The sequence below is a fragment of the Pavona decussata genome, unplaced genomic scaffold (genome assembly GCF_977016875.1).
Source record: "Pavona decussata unplaced genomic scaffold, jaPavDecu1.1 SCAFFOLD_83, whole genome shotgun sequence".
Lineage (NCBI taxonomy): Eukaryota > Metazoa > Cnidaria > Anthozoa > Scleractinia > Agariciidae > Pavona > Pavona decussata.
The window spans coordinates 461,863-468,837 of record NW_028145501.1 but is presented as its reverse complement, the minus strand read 5'-3'; the positions used below and the strand labels follow the sequence as shown (position 1 = coordinate 468,837).

The 6,975-nt window shown below is 36.8% G+C and overlaps 1 long non-coding RNA gene across 3 annotated transcripts; it reads left to right on the top strand.

The window, feature by feature from the left end:
- The first annotated feature begins 656 nt into the window (after positions 1 to 656).
- Positions 657 to 5,140, top strand: LOC146475696 (uncharacterized). 3 transcript variants are annotated; one of them, XR_014865795.1, is made up of 5 exons: positions 657 to 799; positions 880 to 988; positions 1,365 to 1,426; positions 1,888 to 1,954; positions 2,772 to 2,907. It is a non-coding gene; the product is annotated as an uncharacterized LOC146475696 (long non-coding RNA). The 3 variants fall into 3 exon arrangements; XR_014865797.1 differs by adding an exon at positions 5,025 to 5,140 and having other exon boundaries at positions 668 to 988; positions 2,772 to 4,941; XR_014865796.1 differs by having other exon boundaries at positions 657 to 988; positions 1,888 to 1,962; positions 2,784 to 2,904.
- Positions 5,141 to 6,975: the final 1,835 nt, after the last annotated feature.

The window sequence follows — 6,975 nt, the reverse complement described above, 5'->3', positions numbered from 1 at the left end:
TAAGGTCTTCAATAAGGTAAACCATGGCTGCCTGCTGCAAAAGTTGAACGCGTTCGGATTTGGAGGCAGCATTTTGTAGTGGTTTAGCTCTTACCTGATGGGTCGCTACCAACGTGTAACAGTGCTGGGTGAAACCTCTGATCCTCTGCCTGGCCGTCAGCTCCGGAGTACCTCAGGGCTCCATTTTAGGCCCGATGTTATTTCTCATCTATATAACTAACTTGCTCGATTCGGTCCTGACGAGCCGTGTTGCCATGTTTGACACAAAAGTCTATATATCAGTAAACAAATTAAGTCTCGGAAAGATGCTGTGTACCTACAAGCTGACTTGCCTGCTGGCTAGTTGACAGACATCACAGTTACAGCTGGCTGAGATTTTCATTTTTTAAAACTCAAGAAGAGTGACTTAGCGAGTGGTTGAGGCTGCAGATCACAGGTCACGTTTCATGCAGATGTCAATGTTATGTCTAACTCCAAAGAAAAGCCCCTCTTAATTTCTCTGTAGCCACCTTCTGGAAAATCAGCTCAGAAATAAGCGACATTTTAATAAGAGATTCTTTTCAACATCAACTTTTATTCTGTCGGTTTTAAGAGTGGATTATTTCCTGAAGAAAGTTTGATAACTTATCGACCATTTGCCAATCGAAATATCCATGGAGCGATCTTCAACCTCTCCCCTCCCCTCTTGGGAGAACCTCTCGTCACGTGCTCTTGATCGGCCCGGCATGGACCCAAGATCCTTTGCATGAACAACAATCCAAAATGGCCACGAGATTTTGACCGGAGTATTTTGCTTCAAGTATGTTCCATTTTTGCTAGATTCAGTTTCCTAAACTTGGTTTAAATCTGATAAGCAAATCTGTGTTTTCTTCTTTGCAGGCTTTTGAAGTCCCTGTTTTCGAAAATTTGTGTGGAAGTCATGTTACGCGCTAACGTACTTGACGTGCTGAACATCGACCCTTCGCGCGAAATTTGAACATGTGTTGAGGTAAGCTGGCTTTTATAAACGAGAAAGACGAGGCTTACAGAAACCTTCAGAGGCTGTGTACATTAAAATATGAGAGAGAATTGCTTGATTTCAGAATACACTTTACACTTGACATTGAACTGAAAAACCTGCTGTCCCAGTTCCGCACTCTTTCAAACTTTGAAGCAAACTAGAGTTCACGATAAAGAAGCCCTCAAACTACCAATTGGCCAATATGACAATGCCACACACTTTAGGCAAAGTGCACTTAATGCACTTAACATTGGCCCCGGTAAACGTGCAATGTGTTGCTCAGTCCTACCCCATAAGTATCATTCATATTAAGTGGGGCAGTATTATATGAAGGAGTTGTACTAAACTTTCCGTAATGTTTTAGTTTCAGTCAGAAGACAAGGAACAAGGACACCATTAACCTTAAACATGACATTGTTTTAAATGGTGAGTTGTGTTTTGCTGTTTTCGAATTTCATGGCTATTGATCAAGAGATATTCCTTTTCACTGTAATTTCAGGGCCCTTGGCCCAAGGGTATGGGACAGGAACATTTTCAGGTTCGGGAATGGAACTCACCCCAGTTTTCTTGTGGCCCCTGATTTTGCATTAAAGAAGACCCTTTACTCTGAAGATTGAGCAAGTTTAACACAGGCCAGAGTTAATAACTTTTGAAAATAAAATTTTTGTAATTTAATAAAAGAATTGCAGCAGCTTTTGATTAAATTTCGAATGATAATTTTCACCAAAAGACTCAAAAGTTAGAACCACAGAAATAACATAAATGTGATTGCTCACGACTTGACCTTTACCTCTGAAAGAGAGTAATGAGAACCAAGTGTTTCAGAACTGTTCCAGTTACTACTTCACTTCCGGGTGCTGATCCTCTATTTAACTCTATCTCTCCAGGAAAATTTCAGACAAGGGATGAGCAGTCATGAAAGATGCCTCAACCTAAAAATTACTGTCTAAAGAGGTGAGTTGGTTGTTTATAATAGATAAATTTATAACTACTTTTTGGGGAGTCATTATTGGTTTGTTTAAGCAAAATCACTTAGTTTGTGATTAATTGGTCCTATTTCGGAATAGGAATACATACAATGATTTCCAGAAATCCCTCATTAGAAATTTTTGGAGTTACTGAAATACCAAGCAGTGTATAAAATTTCGTGTATCAGCGAAAGTTTGGAAATTCCCAAATTCACTTAAAAAGAGAAAACTAACAGCTATTCTGCTTATTCTTATCCAGAATACGGACAATCCAGTGCCACCATTGTAGCTTAGTGTGCGTCCAATTGGCCCTATTCCAGAATAAGAATACCTGCATACAGTGATAATATTGCTAAAAATTCCTTCATAAGAGGTTTTGGGGTTACCAGGATACAAAATAGGTCTTGAATGTAACAAAATATTGTGCGCAAGCAGACGTTTGTAGCTTCATCTCCCAAAAATAATTTAATTTACCTAGTGAGAGAAACATAGAGGTTGTTACTTTTAACTGAAATGTGTTCAATTGAATGCGATCTTAGACTAAAAGCCAAGAAGGAGTAGAATGGCTTTGCAATATATTTGTCCTATTCATCTTTACTAACCAGTTAAAACTAACAACATGAAATAACCAAATTATAGATCCGACGTACATCATAGACAGGGTGTGTAAAACTGAGACACTCTTAAATTGCCGGCCCTACACATTTCAAAACAGTTTAACTTTTTATTACAATGCTGTCTTTGTCTTGCGTACTACACAATTATTTCAGTGATCAACATATTTTTGTTCTCTTTCTATAAAGGATACATTCAAGGAACTTTCAGATGTCAGATTCAAACGAGCAGCAAAGATGTTCATCTCCCTAACTGGGCAAGCAATTCAAGTAGAGGTAGAGAAACTAGTTTTGCTTTAAGAAGCGCACTAAGACTATCGTATTTACTCACGGTTATGCCATACGAATTTGAACAAAATACAATACAAGGTTTAAAGTTTAAAAAGAATGCAGCTTAGACGCGAGCAAATCCGTATATTTTGTGTGTCTGGCAAATAGTGTAGTCTAGCATTTATGCTGCAGTTAAAACGTGGGCACAGGGGGTGATAGTTGGGGTGAGCATGCAGCTTAGGGTAACCACGCATAGCCTTCACATAAATATGGCCTAGATGTGAGAGTAAATGCGGTAGTTAATGCTCCAGTTTCATTTCTTTTTTAGCAGCCGAACAATTACAACAGTCTTTCTTTTCAAGATACATGTACAGTGCAATCACGGATATAAAGAAGCCAGTATAGATTATAATTTTTTTGGGAGAGAAAATGCGAAAGCTGAAATTGCGCATCCAAAAAGTTGCAACTAATATACGGCACCATGTTTCATATTATCAGTCACACTCTAGGATTTCATGATAAAACTATGAGGCATTTTGTTTGCTCTTTTCTAAAGAATGGCTTACCCTTTTCTGCAATGATTTTTAAAATAATAAATGATTTAACGAGATTGAGGAACAAGTGATACAGGTGTATGCATAGAAATCTTAGGCCAATTGTCTATTTTCATTAAGAGTTTTGAGGAAGAGACACTATTTCTCAGTGTACTTGTCTTGATGCAATAATAGTTATCTTTCTAACAGAGGTTGGCATTTTTCAATAAGAGTCTCCTGTAGCTCAGTGGTAGAACATCCGAACTAGAAGTTCTTAGGTTCAACTCCTGATAGGAGCACTCAGATCAATTGCCTTTTTCCGAGTATGTCTGTGTCAGTCACTGAATAGTACATCATTCTCAAGTATTCTTATTATAGCTTCACAATAACTCCAAGTATTGCAAAGTTGAAATCATGGCCTATTATGACTATCTGCAAATTCAGTCAAATGTTGCCTGTTTCTCAGCTTTAAATATTGGAGATTCTGATGTTGAGGAATTTCTGTATTTACCCAAAAGGAGAAATCTAGAAACTATTCTGTTTATCCTCATCTAGAATACAGCCAATCCAGCGCAACCTTAAAGTTAAAAGCAATTTCTCTTTGCTTCTCCTTGATTGTTTTCTGTTAAAATGTGCAGTTCCAGAAAAAATCCATACCCACCCCAAGGAAGGTCATTGAAAATTCCTAGGGGGAGGGGGTCCTTAAAAGTCACAATTTTAGAAGCAACTTATGAAGCTAAACTGAAATTTTCTGGGTGAAGGGAGAGCGCAAAACAAAAAACCTTGCGTGGGGGGAGTGCGGATATTTTCTGGAACTGCACAATGTTGTCCTTTTGCCATTTTTCACTAAATAAGCATTTTAAGACAAACAAACGTTTTTTATTTGTTTATTTTTTTATTGAACAGCTTTTTTTTGTTTGACAACAATTTTTGGTGTTTGAAGTGATTTCTCTTAAAAGTTACAGTATTTTTCTTTGTGCACTTTCATGAACATCACTTACAATATTTATTTCTTGCTCAAACTACATGTGCTTGTAGGCCGCCATTCACGGTTTTAATCCCATTTAAAAATTTAGCCAGCTTTTAATAAAATTTTGACATTTAGGATTGATTCTGAGTGGTTCTCAATGTTATTAGTTGTTTTTACTAAAATTTCAGCTTTCACTAAGGAGTTCAGAGACATGATTTTTCGGTAAATTATTAGACATTTTTCAAATGAGCAACAAAGATTCCTTGAGCGGAGTGATGAATTCTATCTCGGTTGCAGCGGAAGAATGATGATGATGATGATGATGATGATGATGATGTTAGGTTTTGGTTAAAATGTGAAATAATATTTACATTCTGAAAGAGTTAGCCCAAATGTCATCTTCAGTGTGAATCCGAGACTTGATCACCGGATCTCAAGTGAAACCCGGTGTCAGGCAATCTGCGGATCTTTGTCTCTTTGATTTTAGACGTTTACTGAGTTCAGGACTGGATTTTAAGTGATTTTCTGGTCTTTTTCTACCGCACTTGGCTACAGAGAGTGAAGCTCAAAAAAGCATGATTTCTCAGTAAATTTACTGGCTGCCTAGGGCCATTGTGTAATGAGCTGTTGCGGTCAGCTTGTTATGTTGGCCTGTAGTCTTGCTTTCAGAAAATTTTCTGGTTCTTTTTACTGTTGTATTAAAGGTCATGTTGGGAATCAAGTTTGCCCTGCATTCCTCAGTGTTCTTGTTACATTTGTCTGTTTATCAGTTTGTCAGTTTGTGTCAAATTGATTTTCCTGGTCAGTGTATGTGCCTGATAAAAAGTGGCTGGTTTTCGATATGTTAGGGAGACTAGCTATTTCATAGACCTTATGTCAGTCCTTCATCTTTTGATCAATGTCATTACGTGTCTGTTTGAAGATTTGGGCTGAGACATTATTTCAAAGTGACTTAAACTGGTCTATTTCCATGCATGCAATATTAATCCTATTCAGCCTGGTTTGGGGGGGAGGGGGGGGTTACAATGTGCTTGTGCTGACTTTAAGCGTTCATAAGTTTCTGAATATTAAATAAACACCAAAAAAGTTGGAGACTTTTCCTAAAATGTATCTGAGAATAACTTTCTTCAACACCTGTAATTGTTCACGTGACTTGATGTTTCCATGGCAAGAAGATTTTGGCAGCCTAATGTTTTTCGAACTTGTATTTTTTATTATTTTTTTTTTTTTTACCTTTTGTGAAAAAGTGTATCGTCGTTACTATTAATTTGGATTTTTTGTTCATTTTGATTATTTTTGAGTCAATTTGAACGGTCCAAAATGGAGAACTCAAGAAGATGGCTGGGTAGAATCAATCATGTAATTGCCACGTCATGTGACCTTATTGTCCCACTTTTTTGAGCACTAAAGGAAACAGTTTGGGCATATAATTTACCCTCCAGGTTTCATTGTCATAGTGTTAATGCTCTTGAACTGACGAAGGGGGCTGATACAAAGTGCCCCTCAGGTTTAGGAACTTGGAAAAAAAAACCAGGTTGACCAGTGTTTGCAAAATCAATAGCAGGACAGTCCTGAGTCTGTTCACAGTTTAAAAGTTTACCATTAATTTTGTCAGTTTTCAGTTACATTGAGTGCAATTCAAGTTACAGATAGAATTGAATGTGCTCTCTGTTTGACTTTTAGGCCTGCTTTATTTTTTCTTCTGTAAAGAGTAGTACTTAGAAATTGTCTGCGTGACTCAGTTGAGCTTATTTTACTTCTAATTTAGCCAGTTCTTTCCGGTCCAAGATTGTATTAAATTCGATGCCATTCATCAGGTATTTAGTTCAGATTCAAATAATTTTTCCAGGGAAAAGTTAAGGATGATTGTTCTCGTTTGAGTACAGAAAAAACCTACAGTCAAGAAATGTTCTGTAAAATCTGTAGCCATTAATATCTTTTTGGCAAGAGATGCAAGCTTGAGGTACTCAATTTTTGAAGTGAAAATACTATATCATGCTCAGTGTTTATGAATATAAATATCGTTTCCTTGCTAGTTTGCAATAGGGTTGTCAAGTTGGTCTAGGCACGATACCTCATTGAAAAATTCAGGCCATTTTTGGGATTTTTGTTTAAATTGTGCGTGTTCAGTTTTCAGGAAAACTTTGAATTTCAGAGACATGATTACTAAGTTTTCAGCCATTGTTCTCAGATAAATTTTACTGACAAAGCAACCTTAAATTCTGAAAATCCCAAGTAATGAAAACTAACACCTGTTCAACTTGTTAGTTTTCATTACTTGGGATTTTCAGAATTTAAGGTTGCTTTGTCAGTAAAATATATCTGAGGACAATTTTCTTCCACACCTAATTGTTCACGTGACTTGATGTTACCATGGCGACAAGATTTTGTCAGCCTTGTTTTTCAAACTTTTTTTACCTTTTGTCAGAAAAAGTGTATCTTCATTACTTTTACATTTTTTAAGAAAACATTTCAATAAGATTCTTTATTGGTTATGATTATTTTTGAGTCAATTTGAACGGTTTTCTGGGGTTTTGGCCATGAAATCAAGAAGTCCAAAATTTTTTTGAGCACTGACGGAAACAGTTTGGGCATATAATTTACCCTCCAGGTTTCATTG